At 47.6% G+C, this 18,138-nt stretch overlaps 1 protein-coding gene and 1 long non-coding RNA gene across 3 annotated transcripts in view; one reads left to right on the forward strand and one right to left on the reverse strand.

Moving 5' to 3' along the window:
• Positions 1-18,138, forward strand: part of SARNP (SAP domain containing ribonucleoprotein) — a 159,673-nt gene that overhangs the window by 30,746 nt on the left and 110,789 nt on the right. The gene's annotated exons all lie outside the window — the stretch shown is intronic.
• On the reverse strand, positions 3,465-17,909 carry LOC115465895. Its single transcript, XR_003941476.1, has 3 exons — positions 17,896-17,909; positions 4,791-4,794; positions 3,465-3,550 (listed from the first exon to the last, which is right to left on the reverse strand). It is a non-coding gene; the product is annotated as an uncharacterized LOC115465895 (long non-coding RNA).

Raw genomic sequence — 18,138 nt, forward strand, 5'->3', positions numbered from 1 at the left:
GGTAAAAGAACTGGGGGAAATTAAGTCTCAGCTGTTGCCAGAGAATAAGCCAAAAGCCTCTGGTCATCTGTCTTCAGGGGGCTCTCGATCCTGATTTTGAGACAGCAGACAGTACCAGCCTGGTCATCAGCAATATGTTGAGGTCTCGCTTTCAGGCCTGCCGATCTTTTGTGCGGACAGGAAGTCCTCTGTCAGCTAGAGTGCACAATGCCTTCAGAGCTTTGCAATGATGTGAGGTTGGTCTACTATTCTCTTCCTCTAGTGTCTTAAGGAGTTTTGGGAGGAGTGGCTTATATCAACAAGCAAGGCAGGACCTGCAGTCATGTAATGGCGGCCTTCCTTTTGAATTGGGCAGAGAAAAATTTTATTTGCTTGTTGGCAGCTCGCATTGCGGGATCCATGAATGTGGGGGTGGACTTTCTGAGCAGGCACTCCTTGGACACAAGAGAACGGGAACTAGCCAGCCAAGGGTTTCAGCTGGTAGTGAACTGATAGGGTTCTCCATTTCTGGACTTGATGGTGATGAAAAGGAATGCCAAAGTACTCAAGTACTTCAGCTGTCTGAAAGAAGCGGGCTTTATAAGGATCGATGAACTGGCTGGTGACATATCTATTGTATTTTTATTAGGGTTTATTTACCGCCTTTTTTGAAGGAATTCACTGAAGTTCATGTACAGTGAGAATAAGTCAAATATAAGCAATAGACAATTACAGCAGTAAAAATATTCAAACAATACAAAGTATGGCATAGTTATCTACTAGTAAAAAAAAAGGCCCGTTTCTGACACAAATGAAACGGGCGCTAGCAAGTTTTTCCTCAGAGTGTGTATGTTTGAGTGTATGTGCGAGTGTGTGTGTGTGAGAGAGAGAGTCTGGGTGCGAGTGTGTGTGAGAATAACAGTGTGTGCAAGTGCGTATGTGAGACAGTGTGTGAGACACAGACTCTGTGAGACTGAGTGTATGAGACCAAGAGAGTGTGTGAGTGACTGTGTGACACATAGAGAGTGAATATGATACAGTGTGAGACATAGTGTGTGAGAGACAGTGTGTGAGAGTGAGAGAGAGAGAGACTTTGTGAGGGAGTGAGTGTGTGTGACAGAAATACCTCCCCTCCCCCCTCTCTGGTGTCAGCCCCCCCCCCCCCCCCCCCCCCCCCCCTCTCTGGTGTCTGAGCATTACTGTGCAGGATGCTGAGCTCTGGCTGCGCTTCAAGGAACTGACCAATCCTATTTAATAGAATGCACCTCCAACATTATGAAGCTGAGAAACCTCGTGTGGTTGGTCACTTCTGCTTGTGACGAACCCGGAAGTACTGTGATGTCAATTCAGGAGATTGATACAGAGAGCAGGAATGCCTCAGCCATGCAGTCAGCTTCAGAATGTTGGAGGTGTGCTTTATTATATAGGATATTACAATGTCAACCCAATTCACAATAAAACATTTTAATAGACAGCATAAAGTGTAAGCAAATATAGACCATATAGATAGGTAAGAGAGTAATTGGAGTAAGAAAATAAGGTACTAATTTTAAAGAAGTATTTTAGCTAGGGTAGGAGTGGATAATCATGTCCTGTGTATAGTATGTTAAGCCAGTGTCATTCCTTACGTGTGTCTGTGACTTGCAAGTTAGTTAGTTCTTCCATTAAAGGCCTGGTTGAAGAGCCAAGCTTCTGAAGTAGAGAGAGTCTTCTGTTAGTGTTAGGTAAAGCGCTTCAGGGAGTGTGGGGGCTACTCTGGAGAAGGCTTGCTTGCGGGTATCACATTGTGTGATTCCCTTTGGAGAGGGTGTGGTTAGGGATAGTCCTTGGGAGGACCTTAGTGACCATAGAGGTGTGTAGAGGGAGATCCTGTTCAAGTACTCTGGGCCATTTCCTTTAAGGGCCTTGAAGGTAAAACATATTTTAAATTTGGTCCTGTATTTTACTTGTAGCCAGTGAAGTTTTTTTTTTTTTGCAAAAATGGTATAAAGTGGTCACATCGCTTACAAGCTTCTATTAGTCTTGCTGCAGCATTCTGAATCAATTGGAGCTGGTTCAGACCCTTTGTAGTCACAGCAATGTAGAGTGCAATATAGTAATCAAGTCTGGATGTTATCATGGCATGCACAACTGAGGCAAGACTGTCTTCCCTTCTTGTCCCATGGTAACCTGCACATTGAAAAGGATCACATTGCACCAGGGTTGAATAATTCTTGTAGCCCTGGATTGGCTGCGGAGGTTGTGGTATACAGACCTGGTTAGACTGCTGGACAGGGGTTGGAAACGCTTTACTTCTATTGCATATGCAAGGATTTGGAGGACATTCAAGGACTGGTGTTGTGAGCGTGGACTCTCTCCCTTCTGTGCTCAGATCGCACACATCTTAGCATTTCTTCAGCCAGGCCTTCAAAGAGGATTTGCATTGGGTTCTCTAAAAGTTCAGGTTACAGCTTTGGCCTGTTTCAGGAGCCGCCTACAGAAGATGTTTCTTGCTGCTCACTGGGCTATTGTTCAACGCTTGCGGCCTCCCTTTCATACACTGTGTCCAGAGTGGAACCTGAGTTTGGTCCTTCTGGATCTTCAGAAGCCGCCTTTTGAACCCCTCCAGAAAGCCTTCTTGAAAGATCTTGTTAAAAACAGCATTCTTGGTGGCTGTTGAGTCAGCATCTAGGGTTTTGGAGCTTTAGGCTCTCTTGGGGGTCTCTTTCTTTGCTTTTCAGAAGCAAGGGTCTCCCTGAACCATGGTTCCTACTTTCTTCCAAAAGTGTAACAGCATTTCGTCTCAACCGATCTGTGGAGCTTCCATCCATTTGCATAGAGGACGAAGAGACGCTCTGTATTCTTGAAAATTCTTAATATACGTAGAGTCCTCATTAGATATAGTCACGAATGAGTTTCACAAATCAGACTGTGCTTTTTTTTTTTTTTAGTAAACAGAGGGTTGGCCTCATGGCTGCCAAGCCCATAATTGCTAGATTGCTGAAAGAGACTCACATTAGCTTATTTGCTTGAATGGAAGCAGGCTCTCCCTCAGGACTTGTGGGCTTATTCTACAAGGCATACAGCAATATCCTGAGTGGAGACTAACTTACTGTCTCTGGCGGATATTTTCAAGGTGGCAACATGATCGACACTGCATACCTTTGTTAAACACTACAGGGTGGATGTTGCAGTGTACTCGGAAGCCATTTTTGGGGCTTCAGTTCTCAGGGTGGCGGTGCCAGGATCCCACCTACTCCAGGGATTGCTTTTGAACATCTTGCAGATTCTGGAATAATGAGAACCTACGTAATAGAAGGAGACATTTAGGTCTTACCTGATTTTCTTTCCATTAGTCCTTCCTGCTATTTCAGAGGTCTGCCTGAAGTTTCTGAGATGTTTGTCTGTGCGAAGTAATGGGTCAAATAACAACTGTCACTTTGGACGGTGCTTCCTATTTATCTTTTTTTTTTTTTTGTTCTCTAGAAGTTGTCCAGAGATGAGGCCCACACATTTGCTCGTCTGGTTAGTGTTAGGTTAACAATTTGTTTGAGGTTGTTGTGTTTGTTCTGAGTTTCTTCTTACTGCTTGTCTACGTAAATGCTGAAGAGTTGGACTGGATGCCAAAAGAGTTCAGTTTTCAGTTCTCTGAGACATATCTCCAACTGCTGGTTGATACTTCTGTCCCACAGGTTCTGGAACAGTGGGAAGGACTAATGGAAAGATAATTATCAGCTAAGACCTGATTTCTCCTTTTGGTTGCTCTTCAAAGTTGCTCCTAGGTACTGTATGTATGGGGGAGGGAGGGAACAAATATAAAGTGTTGGCAGCTTAGTGAGCTTAAACAAGTAACAGGATGTTAACTTTGTGCAGTGTGATCAGTTAACCTATTTGGAAATGATTGTGTGCCCACTGAACCTGAACATAACTTGCCTTGAGCCCAAATTTAGAAAGGTGGCTAATTTTAAAAGTTGCACACTGAAATTTGAGAGGAAAAATGCAGTTACATCATGGCTGGAAAACTGGGTGGGGGAGGTGTTTATCATAGATGGTTTAGTACATTTGGTGTATCATTCTTGTTTCCAGGATTTTAGGGAAGGTTACAATATTTTATTTATTTAGATTTTGCAGTAGTAGCTCAAGGTGAGTTGCATTCAGGTACTCTGGATATTTCTCTGTCCCAGGAGGGCTCACAATCTAAGTTTGTACCTGAGGCAATGGAGAGTTAAGTGACTTGCCCAAGATCACAAGTAGCAGCAGTGGGATTTGAACCGGCCACCTCTGGATTGCAAGACCAATGCTCTAACCATTAGACCACTCCTCCACTCCAAATATAATTTGTTTCCTTTTAAATGATCCTTGTGGTCTCTTACATAGTAATATAGTAAATGACGTCAGATAAAGACCTTTACGGTCCATCCAGTCTGCCCAACAAGATAAACTCATTTTACATGGTATGTGATACTTTATATGTATTCCTGAGTTTGATTTGTGCTTGCCATTCTCGGGGCACAGACCATAATAGTCTGCCCAGCACTGTTCTTGTACTAAAAGTTCTGAAGCTAACATCGAATCCCCTTAAAATTTACACTCCAGCCCATCCATATCTATTCAGTCACAATCGGGGAATAGACCGTAGAGGTTGCCCAGAACTGGTTTTGCTTCCCAATTACTGGTGTTGCCACCCAATCTCTGCTGAGATTCTATGGATCCATTCCTTTGTGTTTATCCCACCCATGTTTGAATTTCATTACTGTTTTCATCTCCACATCCTCCCGCAGGAGGGCATTCCATGTATCTACCACCTTTTCCCTGAAAAAATACTTCCTGACGTTACTCCTGAGTCTGCCCCCTTTCAACCTCAATTCATGCCCTCTAGTTCCACCGCCTTCCCGTCTCCAGAAAAGGTTTGTTTGCGGATTAATACCTTTGAATGTCTGTATTATGTCACCCCTGTTTCTCCTTTCCTCCAAGGTATACATGTTCAGGTCGGCAAGTGTCTTCTCGTACGGTTTGTAACGCAATCCTATACCATTTTTGTAGCTTTTCTTTGCACCACTTCCAGTCATTTTTACATCTTTAGGAAGATACGGCCTCCAAAACTGAACACACTACTCCAAGTGGGGCATCACCAATGACTTGTAGAGGGGCATCAACACCTTCTTTCTACTGCTGGTTATACTCTTCTCTGTGCAGCCTAGCATCCTTCTGGCCATCATCTTGTCACATTGTTTCTTCACCTTCAGATCCTCCGACACCAACACTCCAAGGTCTCTCTCCCGAGTTGAGCTTACTAATCTCTCCCCTCCTATTTGGTATATCTTTTGGGTTTCTGCACCCCAAATGCATCACTCTGCACTTCCTGGCATTGAATTGCCAGACCCTCAACCATTCTAAAGTTTGGCGATCCCTTCTCATTGTTTCTACTCCTTCCAGGATATCCACTCTATTGGCTATCTTCGGGTCATCGGCAAAAAGGCAAACCTTTCCTTCCAACCCTTCAGCAATATCTCCCACAAATATATTAAACAGAGTTGGCCCCAGCACTGACCCCTGAGGAACTCCACAGCTCACCTTCCTTTCCTCTGAGCGGATTCCATTTACCACCACCCTCTGCCACCTGTCAGTCAACCAGTTTCCTATCCAGTTCACTACTTTTAGTCCTAGGTTCAGCCCTTTTCAGCTTATTCGTGAGTCTTCTGTGGTGGACCATATCAAAGGCTTTGTTGAAATCCAAGTAGATCACATCTAGCGTACGTCCTTCATCCAGTTCTTTGGTCAAAGAAGTAAGTAAGATTCGTTTGGCAGGATTTTCCTTTGGTAAAGCCATGTTGCCTCGGGTCCTGTAACCCGTTGGCTTCTAGAAAGTTAACTATCTTTTCTTTCAGCAGCAACTACGTTATTTTTCATACCACCGACATGAGACTTACCGGTCTGTAGTTGCATACTTCCCTGTCTAGAGGACATGAAATGAGGTTGAAGGGGGGCAGACTCAGGAAAAATGTCAGGAAGTATTTTTTCACGGAGAGAATGGTGGATGCTTGGAATGCCCTCCCGTGGGAGGTGGTGGAGATGAAAACGGTAACGGAATTAAAAAATGCGTGGGATAAACATAAAGGAATCCTGTTCAGAAGGAATGGATCCTAAGAAGCTTAGCGGAGATTGGGTAGCAGCTCTGGTGATTGGCAGGTGGGGCTAGGGTTGGGAGGCAGGGCTAGTGCTGGGCAGACTTCTACAGTCTGTGCCCTGAAAATGGTAGATACAAATCAAGGTCAGGTATACATATAAAGTAGCGCATATGAGTTTATCTTGTTAGGCAGACTGGATAGACCGTACAGGTCTTTTTCTGCCATCACCTACTTTGTTACTATGTTTCCAATTTTGTGAAGGACCACATCCACTTGGCTCCAATCTTGCAGAGCCTCGCCCGTCTCTAAAGATCTATTAAATCTTTAAGAGGTCCCACTAGGACCTTTTTGAGCAAACTCAGTATCCTGTATCCCATCCAGCCCCATAGTTTTGGCCACTTTCAGATTCTCCAGCTGTTTATAAACTTTCTTCCATAAACGGCGCAGTATCAACTCCATTCCTAGATATTCCCTTGGCAGCCGACTGCAGTTCTTCTCTAGGATTTTCCTCCGTGGACACCGAAGAGAAGTAACTGTTTAGCATGTTTACTTTATCTTCATCACTCTCCACATAGCCATTCTTATTATCCTTCAGTCTTGCAATTCCATTCCTATCTTTTCTCCTTTTTACAATATATCTGAAAAGGTCTTGTCACCTCTTTACATCTTTAGCCATTTTTTTCTTCCAATTGCGCTTTCGCTAGCCGTATTTCCCTCTTCGCTTCAGTGTTTAATCTGATAATCTTTTCCATGATCTTGTTGCATTCTTTTGTATTTCTTCAACAAAGCATCTTTTGCTCTATTTTTTTCAGCTACTTGTTTGGCAAACCATATAGGCTTCTTGTTTCTCTTGTTTTTGTTTACTTGCGTAAAGATCAGTTGCCATATTTATAGTAGCCTTTAGCTTTGACCACTGATTTTCCACTTCTCCCACGCCTTCCCAGGCCAACAACGCCTTCAGGTATTTCCCCATTTTATCAAAATCAGTACATCTGAAATCTAGTACTTTGAGTTTTGTGCGTCTGCACTCCGCCTTTCCGTTATATCAAACCATATCGTGTGATGATCACTATTACATAGGTGGGCACCCACCCAGATATTGGAAACACTTCGTCCATTTGTGAGCACTAGATCCAGCATTGACCCTTCCTTCGTGGGTTCCATCACCATTTGTCTGAGCAAGGCACTTTGACAGGCTTCCACAGTCTCCCTACTTCTTTCCGATTCTGCAGATGGTATGTTCCAATCCACATCATACAAGTTAAAATCTCCCAACAGTAGCACCTCCCTTTTCATACCAATCTTTTGAATATCTTCTATCAGATCCTTATCTAGCTTCTCTGTTTGAGCTGGAGTTCTTTAGATAACTCCCGTGTGGATACAGGTTTCATCTTCTCTTTTCAGGATGACCATAAAGCTTCTTCCTTTCCCCAGGTTCCCCACATTCATACAGCGCCACTCCATCACCTCTTCAGCCCTCTCTATCCTTCCTAAAAAGATTATAGCCCATTATGGTCACATCCCATTCATGGGAATCATTGAACCACGTCTCTCTAATAGCAACAGTATCCAAGTTTTCTTCAGACATCAGGGCTTGCAAGTCTTGAACTCTTTTACCTAGACTATGAATATTTGTGCTCATTGCTTTCCTTGTGCTTAGTGAGTTTAGGTGGTTTTCTATATTTAGATGGCATTTCCCTCTGCCATCATGTTTATTTTTGGGGATGACTTTTTGAATTCCCTTGTTTCCTTTTGTCACCCCCACCCTCTAGTTTAAATGTCTAGAAACATGCTGTGTGAATTTCTTCCCAAAGATCCTTTTTCCCATCACAGAAAGATGTAGCCCATCATTACAGTATATCCTGTTATTTTTCCACGTATTACTCCATCCTCCTATGTATCTAAAACCTTCTTTACATCAAGACTCAAGCCACTTATTGAATTTCACAGTTTCCTCTCCCTTCCCCCACGTAGGAATTACTTCAGAAACAGCCACGTCCGAACCAAAGATTTCAGTCCCTCACCAAGCTTCTGGAATGCTCTCTGTGCTGTAAACTTGCTATTGTTGGCCAGGTCATTTGTCCCCAGGTGAATCACAGCATCAGTATTTGTAGCCTTGCTCTCTTAGATCATTTTCTGTATTTGGTCGGTATATCTGGTAGCTGAAGATCCAGGAAGGCATTTCACTAGGTTGGAACCCTTGAACTGTGTTCCTAAGTTAGTGCCTCTGATAATGGAGTCTCCGAGTAGTAAGAGTTTTCTGCTTTTCACCAATCTGTCATTTTTGGGGGGATGATTCTTGGGTTGTGCTACTTTCATAGCCTCTGGTTCCACCACAGTACTTCAGTTTTCAGCATCATAATGATGCAACGCAGCAAAAGTATTTGATAGGGGCAAAGGTTGGGAGGGTGAGTACTTCTGTGTCACAGATCTTAGTCTACCAGAACCTAATGTGACCCATCTATTCCTCTGTTTCATTCTCTGTGGCAGTGGTGGTGGTAAATTGTCTGGGAATTGAGTAATCCTGGATTCTAATTTAATTGTAGCTAATTCCTTCTTGAGTTTGGTGATCTCATCTTTCGAAGCTGATATTTGGAGTTGGGCAGGACAAGGTCTAAGGTTCCAGATAGTTTGCTTTAGGATTGTCAGAGTTGGGGTGTCTGGACTAATATTCATATGTGGAGGATGATTTTAAAAAGCTTCCTGTCTTATTTAGGTGGAATATAAAATGTTTAATCTCTCATTAGTCTTTGCTCTAATGTAAAGGGAAAAAGAGATGGGACTTGATATACTGCCTTTCCAATCAAAGTGGTTTACATATATACAGGCACTGATTTTGTACCTGGGGCAATGGAAGGTTAAATGACTTGGCCAGAGTCACAAGTAGCTTCAGTGGGAATTGAACCCGGTTCCCCTAGCTCTCAGGCCACTGCACTAACTATTAGAATGATACTCCTAGCAGTCAGCAGTTGCTATGCTTCTGTTATGAAAATGTAAATTCTGCCTGGGCTTTCTTCCTCCTCAGAAATCTCCAAACTTCTTTTGTCTGTCCCACATTGTTTCCAGTTCACCTATTTTTTTAGGAAGCATTATTCTGGACTGACTGGGAAAGGAGAAGAATTTGCCCTGTTCAGTAGCAGGGTGAAACACATTAACAGGCTGTTTTTGTATGGTGATTCTCCTTAATGCTTCCTTAGCGTCCCTCCAGACCAGCCTAGACAGATGAGTTATGCAGTCCTACCAGCAGGTGGGTGGAGACTGAACTATAAAATTCTGGTGGAGTCTATAAGTTAGCTGTGCAGTGTCTCCCAGAGTCAGTATTTCTCTGTCTCCCAGCAGGTGTTAGAGGTGCGAGCCTTAAAGTGGTCTGGTAGGCCCGGGGATTCCTAGTACTAAGGGGAGAAAAGGTTACAGGGGTTAGCAGTGTTTGTAATTCATTCTGGCTCCTAATTTCTCTGCTTCTCTCCTGGGGCTGTGGCCCATGGGGGTCACATTGTGCCCTGGGGGTCTGAAACCTGGGTGGCCGGGTCCTATCTCCCTTTCCTCCCTTTACCTCCTTGTTCCTTGACCTTGAGGGGTTCCTTTCTGTTTTTGGAGGTCCTCTTTGTTCCTCAGCCCCTGGTGCTATCTAGGGGCCTTGAGTGCTTAGAAGGTGAGCCTCTACTTTGCTCTGGCAATCCTCTGCGGTCTCTTTGTTTTGTACTCAGTTTGGCAGTACCCAAGCTTGGCCTTGCTGGTGGGCGTTTTTCAGTGGTGATCTCAGATGCCCCTATTCCTCCGGCAGCTCTTGACTTTATTTCTAGCTAGTTTTCAGTTGAGCTATAATTCTGTCTATGGAGGCTTTCTTTTCTGAGTCAGTTTTATTCTGAGCTTCCTTGACCTTGCAGAGGCCTTATAGGCTTTTTGTTTTTTTTTTCTTTCTGCACGCGTGTTTGTCAAGTTGGGGGTGCCTTGGGCTTTTTCTCCTGACCCAGTTTATATCTGGGTTTAAGTTGAGTACCTTGTTTGAGTGTAGCTCCTGTTAAAAATACTATTTTTTAAAAAGAAAAGGTGGAGGCAGAGGTCTCTGAGTTCCTATCTCGCCCCTACCCGGACCATTGAAGCCTTCTTTAGAAGATGGTGTGGTGAGTTTGTGCTATGTTATTTGCTGGCATTTTTGCTTCCCCCCCCCCCCCCCCAAATCAGTATCTGCCACTCTGAGAGTGTGTGTGTGCCTCTGGGTGGGATACCGGTGTCGGAAATGGTATTTCAAGCGGACGAGTCTGAGAAACTTACTGACTTCACGGTAAACCTGGAGGACGTAATGGGGCAGTTCGGCAAACTGAAGAGAAGCAATCTCCTGGGACCGGATGGTATTCATCCTAGAGTACTGATAGAACTGAAAAATGAGCTTGCGGAGCGACTGCTAGTGATATGCAACTTATCCTTAAATCGGCGTGGTACCGGAAGATTGGAGGGTGGCCAATGTAACGCCCATTTTTTAAAAGGCTCCAGGGGAGATCCGGGAAATTATAGACCGGTGAGTCTGACGTCGGTGCCGGGGAAAATGGTAGAGGCTATTATTAAAAACAAAATTACAGAGCACATCCGAGGACATGGATTACTGAGACCGAGTCAGCACGGCTTTGTGTGGGGAAATCTTGCCTGACCAATTTACTTCAGTTCTTTGAAGGAGTAAACAAACATGTGGACAAAGGGGAGCCGGTTGATATTGTGTATCTGGATTTTCAAAAGGCGTTTGACAAGGTACCTCATGAAAGGCTACAGAGGAAATTGGAGGGTCATGGGATAGGAGGAAATGTCCTATTGTGGATTAAAAACTGGTTGAAGGATAGGAAACAGAGTGGGGTTAAATGGGCAGAATTCACAATGGAGAAGGGTAGTTAGTGGGGTTCCTCAGGGGTCTGTGCTAGGACCGCTGCTTTTTAATATATTTATAAATGATTTAGAGATGGGAGTAACTAGCGAGGTAATTAAATTTGCTGATGACACAAAGTTATTCAAAGTCATTAACTCGCGACAGGATTGTGAAAAATTACAAGAGGACCTTAGAGACTGGGAGACTGGGCGGCTAAATGGCAGATGACGTTTAATGTGAGCAAGTGCAAGGTGATGCATGTGGGAAAAAAGAACCCGAATTATAGCTACGTCATGCAAGGTTCCACATTAGGAGTTACGGACCAAGAAAGGGATCTGGGTGTCGTCGTCGATAACACGCTGAAACCTTCTGCTCAGTGTGCTGCTGCGGCTAGGAAAGTGAATAGAATGTTGGGTATTATTAGGAAAGGTATGGAAAACAGGTGTGAGGATGTTATAATGCCGTTGTATCGCTCCATGGTACGACCGCACTTTGAGTATTGTGTTCAATTCTGGTCGCCGCATCTCAAGAAAGATATAGTAGAATTGGAAAAGGTGCAGCGAAGGGCGACTAAAATGATAGCGGGGATGGGACAACTTCCCTATGAAGAAAGACTAAGGAGGCTAGGGCTATTCAGCTTGGAGAAGAGACGGCTGAGGGGAGACATGATAGAGGTATATAAAATAATGAGTGGAGTGGAACAGGTGGATGTGAAGCGTCTGTTCATGCTTTCCAAAAAATACTAGGACTAGGGGGCATGCGATGAAACTACAGTGTAGTTAAATTTAAAACAATCGGAGAAAATTTTTCTTCACCCAACGTGTAATTAAACTCTGGAATTCATTGCCGAAAAATGTGGTGAAGGCGGTTAGCTTAGCAGAGTTTAAAAAGGGTTGGACGGTTTCCTAAAGGACAAGTCCATAAACCGCTACTAAACGGACTTGGAAAATCCAAATCCCAGGAATAACATGTATAGAATGTTTGTACGTTTGGGAAGCTGCCAGGTGCCCTTGGCCTGGATTGGCCACTGTCGTGGTCAAGATGCTGGGCTCGATGGACCCTTGGTCTTTCCCAGTATGGCATTACTTATGTACTTATGTACTTAAGTATGAGAACAGTTTGTTTTCCCTTTTTCTTGTGGCAGACTTAATTATTGACAGCATAGGTCAAAACCTCCCAAAGCTCCTTTGGCTGTGGTAAGATGTATTTTATCGCTGCTTTCACTACCTTCTTAAATTACTGCTTCCATATCATCAAGCTGATCAATCCATAGACTGGTGGGTTGTGTCCATCTACCAGCAGGTGGAGATAGAGAGCAAACTTTTGCCTCCCTATATGTGGTCATGTGCTGCCGGAAACTCCCCAGTATGTTCTCTATCTCAGCAGGTGGTGGTCACACACAGCAGCAGCTCTGGCTAGGCCTCCAAGCCTAATTCTTAGGTTTTGTTGAGTGCCTGGGGTTGAGGGCTCTTTTGAGCAAGTGCAAACCTGGTGGTGCCAGGTCCCTCCTTTTCTCCCCCCTCCCGCTGGCTCTGTTAAAAAAAAAAAAAAAAATTTTTGAACGTCCTTAAAGGCGTTTATTTCGACGTTTATTTAAACGTTATTGCAGCTACTCACTGGGACACAGGTCGTTACAGCTCGGAGCGGACAGCAGGTAATTTTTACCTTTTTATAGCGGGCAGGGGGTTCCCCGATTCTTCTCCTCGTGGCATATGGCGTCGGAGGGCGAGGGCGCAAAGAGTCGCTCCCCGGATCGCTTGAGCGTTTCTAGAGGGGATGCGGGGGTCTTAAAGCCTGACTCGCCCTTGTTGGGTGACAGTTTCGTGACCGATGAATGTTCCGGTCCTTTCTCCGGCGTGGCGGTTTTTCCCGCCATAAACGCCCATCCCCCGCTCCTCGCCTCCGCCATCTTGGCCGGCCACGCGGCTCGGATGGCTTCTTCTTGGGCCGCCCTTGAGGTTGGAGACATTAATGCCATGAACGCCCTTAATTTGGGCGACGGCACAAAAGCGGCTAAAGTTAAGCGCCGTTCTTCCCGCGCGGCTCCTTCGCGGAGTGTCGCGCCGGATGCCATTTTGGATGCGCAGCATGTCTCTCCCCCGCCTCTTGCGAGCGCCGGTTGAGGGTGCGTCTAGGCTGTAGCCCAGGCTGCGGAAGTGCACAGTCTGGGGGGTTTCTTCTCCCCCGAGTTTGTTTTTGCTGCTGCATCAGGCCTTCCTTATGCAAACGCTGCCCCTGCTCCCCTCGTCTGGTAAAGAGGTTGAGGTTCCCAGAGGTAAACGCCCTCGGGTTGATTCACAGCCTTGGAGGAATTTGGTCTCCTCCGATGTAGATGAGGGCAGCGTATCTGAGTTCTCCCAACGGTCCTTTGCGGATTCCTTGGAGGAGACGGATCCCCGCTCGGATGGAGCGGATGACCCCTCTGCAGCGCGGCTTTTTAGCTCAGAGGATTTGCCCAACCTGTTGATACAGGCCATGGACACTTTGAAGATTTCCTCTCCGGAGGACGTCTCTCCCTCAGCCCCTGTTGGCTCTGCCATTATGCTGGGGATGAAGCGCCCGCCTAGAACCTTCCACGTGCATGATGCCATGCACACCTTAATTTCGGCTCAATGGGATTTCCCTGAAGCGAGCCTTAAAGTGGCTAGGGCTATGTCCCGCCTCTATCCTTTGACTGAAAGTGAACGTGAGGCCTATCTGTGGCCTACCGTGGATTCTTTAATCACTGCGGTGACTAAGAAAACGGCGTTGCCGGTGGAAGGTGGCATGGCCCTAAAGGACGCCCAAGACAGAAGATTGGAGGCGGCCTTAAGGTCGTCCTTTGAGGCGGCTGCTTTAAGTTTGCAGGCCTCAGTTTGCGGCTCCTATGTGGCCAGGGCGTGCCTGACTATGGTGCAGCGGGCTTCCCCCTCGGATCATTCCTTGAGGGCTGATTGGCCGGCCCCTGGAATCGGGCTTAGCCTATTTGGCAGACTTGCTGTATGATGTCTTGAGGGCCTCAGCTAAAGGCATGGCTCAGACAATCTCTGCGCGGCGGTGGCTTTGGCTGAAACATTGGTCTGCTGACCACGCCTCTAAATCCCGCCTGGCTAGATTGCCTTTTAAAGGCAAGCTGCTCTTTGGGGTCGAGCTGGACAAAATCGTGACCGATCTCGGCACGTCTAAGGGCAAGAAGTTACCAGAGGTCAGGGCTCGGGCTAGTGCTCGTCCCGGTACCTCCAGAGGACGGTTTCAGGAAGCCCGTCGGTACCGCCCGGGCAGGTCGGGTTCCTCTGCCCCCTCTTCCTTTAAGAGGAATTTCTCCCCCAAGCAGCATTCCTTTCGCAGAGACCGCCGTCCCGGAGGTGCTCCCTCCGGTCCTCCCCCAGGGTCTCGTACCCAATGACTGGGTCTTGGTCCACGCCCCAGTGCAGATTGGAGGATGGCTATCCTCGTTTCTGGGCGAGTGGACCACAATAACTTCAGACGCTTGGGTGCTGGAAGTCATCAGAGACGGCTACAAGCTAGAGTTCTGCCGACCCTTAATAGACGGGTTTGTACTCTCTCCCTGCAAGTCTCCGGTCAAAGCTGTGGCAGTGCAGCAGACTTTGGACAATCTGATCCGCCTGGGTGCGGTCGTTCCGGTGCCAGAAAGTCAGCTTGGCAAGGGGCGTTACTCCATTTACTTTGTGGTACCAAAGAAAGGAGGTTCTGTCCGGCCTATCCTCGACCTCAAAGGGGTCAATCGGGCCTTGAAAGTGCGGCACTTTCGCATGGAGACTCTCCGCTCTGTTATAGCGGCAGTGAAGGCAGGGGAGTACCTGGCATCCTTGGACATCAAGGAAGCGTACTTGCATATTCCCATCTGGCCTCCTCATCAACGCTTTCTGCGTTTTGCAGTCCTGGGCCGACACTTCCAGTTCAGAGCCCTCCCGTTCGGGTTGGCTACTGCTCCGCGGACCTTTTCCAAATAATGGTGGTCATCGCGGCCTTCCTGCGAAAGGAAGGAGTACAAGTCCATCCTTATCTGGACGACTGGTTGATCCGAGCCCCCTCTTATGCAGAGTGCGGCAAAGCTGTGGACCGGGTAGTTGCTCTTTTGAGCTCCCTGGGATGGATCATCAACTGGGAGAAAAGCCAGCTGCGCCCGACTCAGTCCCTGGAGTATCTGGGAGTTCGATTCGACACCCAAGTGGGCAGAGTGTTCCTGCCAGACAATCGGATTGTCAAGCTTCAGGCTCAGGTGGACCAGTTCCTAGTAGCCTCTCCTCTTCGGGCTTGGGACTATGTGCAGCTGTTGGGCTCTATGACGGCCACGATGGAAGTAGTGCCCTGGGCCAGGGCTCATATGAGACCACTATAACAATCTCTGCTGCAGCGCTGGACTCCGATGTCGGAGGATTATGCTGTGCGCCTTCCCTTGGACCCAGCAGTGCGCAAGGCGCTGAGCTGGTGGATGCAGACAGACAAGTTGTCTGCGGGAATGCCTCTGGTGACCCCGGAGTGGATTGTCGTCACGACGGACGCCTCTTTGTCGGGCTGGGGAGCCCACTGCTTGGGAAGGACAGCGCAGGGGCTCTGGTCTCCTGCAGAGGCAAAGTGGTCTATCAACCTCCTGGAACTCAGAGCCATTCGGTTGGCGCTTTTGGAGTTCATCCCGGTACTGGTGTTGAAGCCGGTACGGGTCCTGTCGGACAATGCCACGGCTGTGGCCTATGTCAACCGTCAGGGAGGTACCAAGAGCGCCCCTCTAGCCAAGGAGGCTATGAATCTATGCCAGTGGGCAGAAGCGAACCTGGAGCAGCTGTCAGCAGCTCACATTGCCGGAGTCATGAATGTCAAGGCGGACTTTCTCAGTCGCCATACCTTGGAGCCCGGAGAGTGGCAGCTATCTGCTCAGGCGTTCTTGGACATCACGAAGCGCTGGGGCCAGCCGAGCCTAGATCTGATGGCGTCATCGGCCAATTGCCAAGTGCCGCGCTTTTTCAGCAGAGGACGGGACCCTCGATCCCTGGGAGTAGATGCTCTTCTCCAACATTGGCCGACTCAAGAGCTTCTCTATGTGTTCCCGCCCTGGCCCATGTTGGGCAGGGTGCTAGACCGGGTGGCAAAGCATCCCGGCAGGGTAATCCTGGTGGGTCCGGATTGGCCCAGACGTCCCTGGTATGCGGACTTGATCAGGCTCTCAGTCGACGATCCTCTGCGGCTGCCAGTGGAGCAGGGCCTGTTACATCAGGGTCCCGTGATGATGGAGGATCCCTCCCCCTTTGGTCTTACGGCCTGGCTATTGAGCGGCAGCGTCTGAGAAAGAAGGGCTTCTCAGACAAGGTCATCGCCACTATGCTGAGAGCGAGGAAGCGCTCTACTTCGACTGCTTACGCCAGGGTTTGGCGTCTATTTGCAGCGTGGTGTGAAGCAGGCTCACTTTCTCCCTTCACTGCTCCAATTTCTTCAGTGTTGGCGTTCCTGCAAGAAGGTCTGGAGAAAGGCCTGTCGCTCAGTTCCCTTAAAGTCCAGGTAGCGGCTCTGGCTTGCTTCAGGGGCCGCCTGAAGGGTGCTTCCCTGGCTTCGCAGCCAGATGTGGTGCGCTTCTCAAGGGAGTTAATCACCTGCGCCCTCCTCTGCACTCAGTGGTGCCTGCGTGGAATCTCAACCTGGTGCTAAGAGCATTGCAGAAGCCGCCTTTTGAACCCTTGTCGAGGGCATCTCTGAAAGACCTGACGTTGAAAGCAGTCTTTTTGGTGGCTATCACTTCAGCCAGAAGAGTTTCCGAGCTCCAGGCACTCTCATGTCGAGAGCCCTTTCTGCAGTTCACTGAGGCAGGAGTGACTATTCGCACAGTGCCTTCCTTCCTGCCCAAGATTGTTTCTCGCTTCCATGTGAATCAGCAGCTCTGTCTCCCTTCCTTTCGTAGGGAGGACTACCCAGAGGAGTACTCTGCTCTTAAATTTCTGGATGTGAGACGAGTCATCATCAGATACTTGGAAGTGACCAATGAGTTCCAGAAATCGGATCATCTGTTTGTCCTGTTTGCAGGTCCTCGTAAGGGTCTGCAGGCTGCTAAGCCTACAGTGGCAAGATGGGTCAAGGAAGCCATTGCAGCGGCTTATGTGGCCGCGGGGAAGGTGCCGCCTATCCAGCTGAAAGCTCACTCCACTAGAGCTAGCGCGGCCTCGATGGCAGAGGCCGGGTCCGTCTCCTTGGAAGAGATATGCAAGGCGGCAACTTGGGCTTCGGCTCATACATTCTCCAAGCATTACCGCTTGACGGTGGCTGCATGGGCGGAGGCCCGGTTTGGAGCTTCAGTGTTGAGGTCAGGGATTTCAATGTCCCGCCCTAGGTGAGTACTGCTTCGTTACATCCCACCAGTCTATGGATTGATCAGCTTGATGATATGGAAGGTAAAATTATGTATCATACCTGATAATTTTCTTTCCATTAATCATAGCTGATCAATCCATAGCCCCTCCCAGATTTCTGTACTGTTTTTATTCTGGTTGCATTTCAGGTTCAAGTTTAGTCTTCAGTTACTTCAGAAAGACTTCGTGTTCAAGTTTTTACACTTGGATTCTTCAAGAGTTGAGACGAGTTTGTGTTACAGTGAGCTGCTGCATTCCTCTCCCCTCCGTTTTACGGGGCTGGATTGAGATTTAAATTCTGCCGGCACTCCCTCCCGCTTCGTGCGGATGTAGGGCAGCTTTGTACCCCTCCCGTTTTGGCGGTGTTAGGGTCAGTCAGCTCCTCCCGCGGTTGCGGTTGCAGGATAAGCCAGATCCCCCCGCATCGGCGGGTGTGGTGTCCCTCCCCCGCTCCGCGGGGATGAGCTGGACGGATTCCCCTCCCCCACTTGTGTGGGGATGAGCTGGGTTAATTCCCCTCCCCCGTTTCGGCGGTGGTGAGCTGGGCGGAGTGTCCCTTCGTGGGTGTAATTCTCTAAGTGCTGAGTCCTGCGGATGGAGCTTTGATATCGACATACTGAGGAGTTTCCGGCAGCACATGACCACATATAGGGAGGCAAAAGTTTGCTCTCTATCTCCACCTGCTGGTAGATGGACACGACCCACCAGTCTATGGATTGATCAGCTATGATTAATGGAAAGAAAATTATCAGGTATGATACATAATTTTACCTCACTTCATTGCAGTGTTTGGCACCTGAGCGAGTGCATGGAGTTCTAGAATTTTCAGATTTCCATGGTAACCATTGTCACCCAG

This window comes from Microcaecilia unicolor, chromosome 3 (assembly GCF_901765095.1).
Source record: "Microcaecilia unicolor chromosome 3, aMicUni1.1, whole genome shotgun sequence".
NCBI lineage: Eukaryota > Metazoa > Chordata > Amphibia > Gymnophiona > Siphonopidae > Microcaecilia > Microcaecilia unicolor.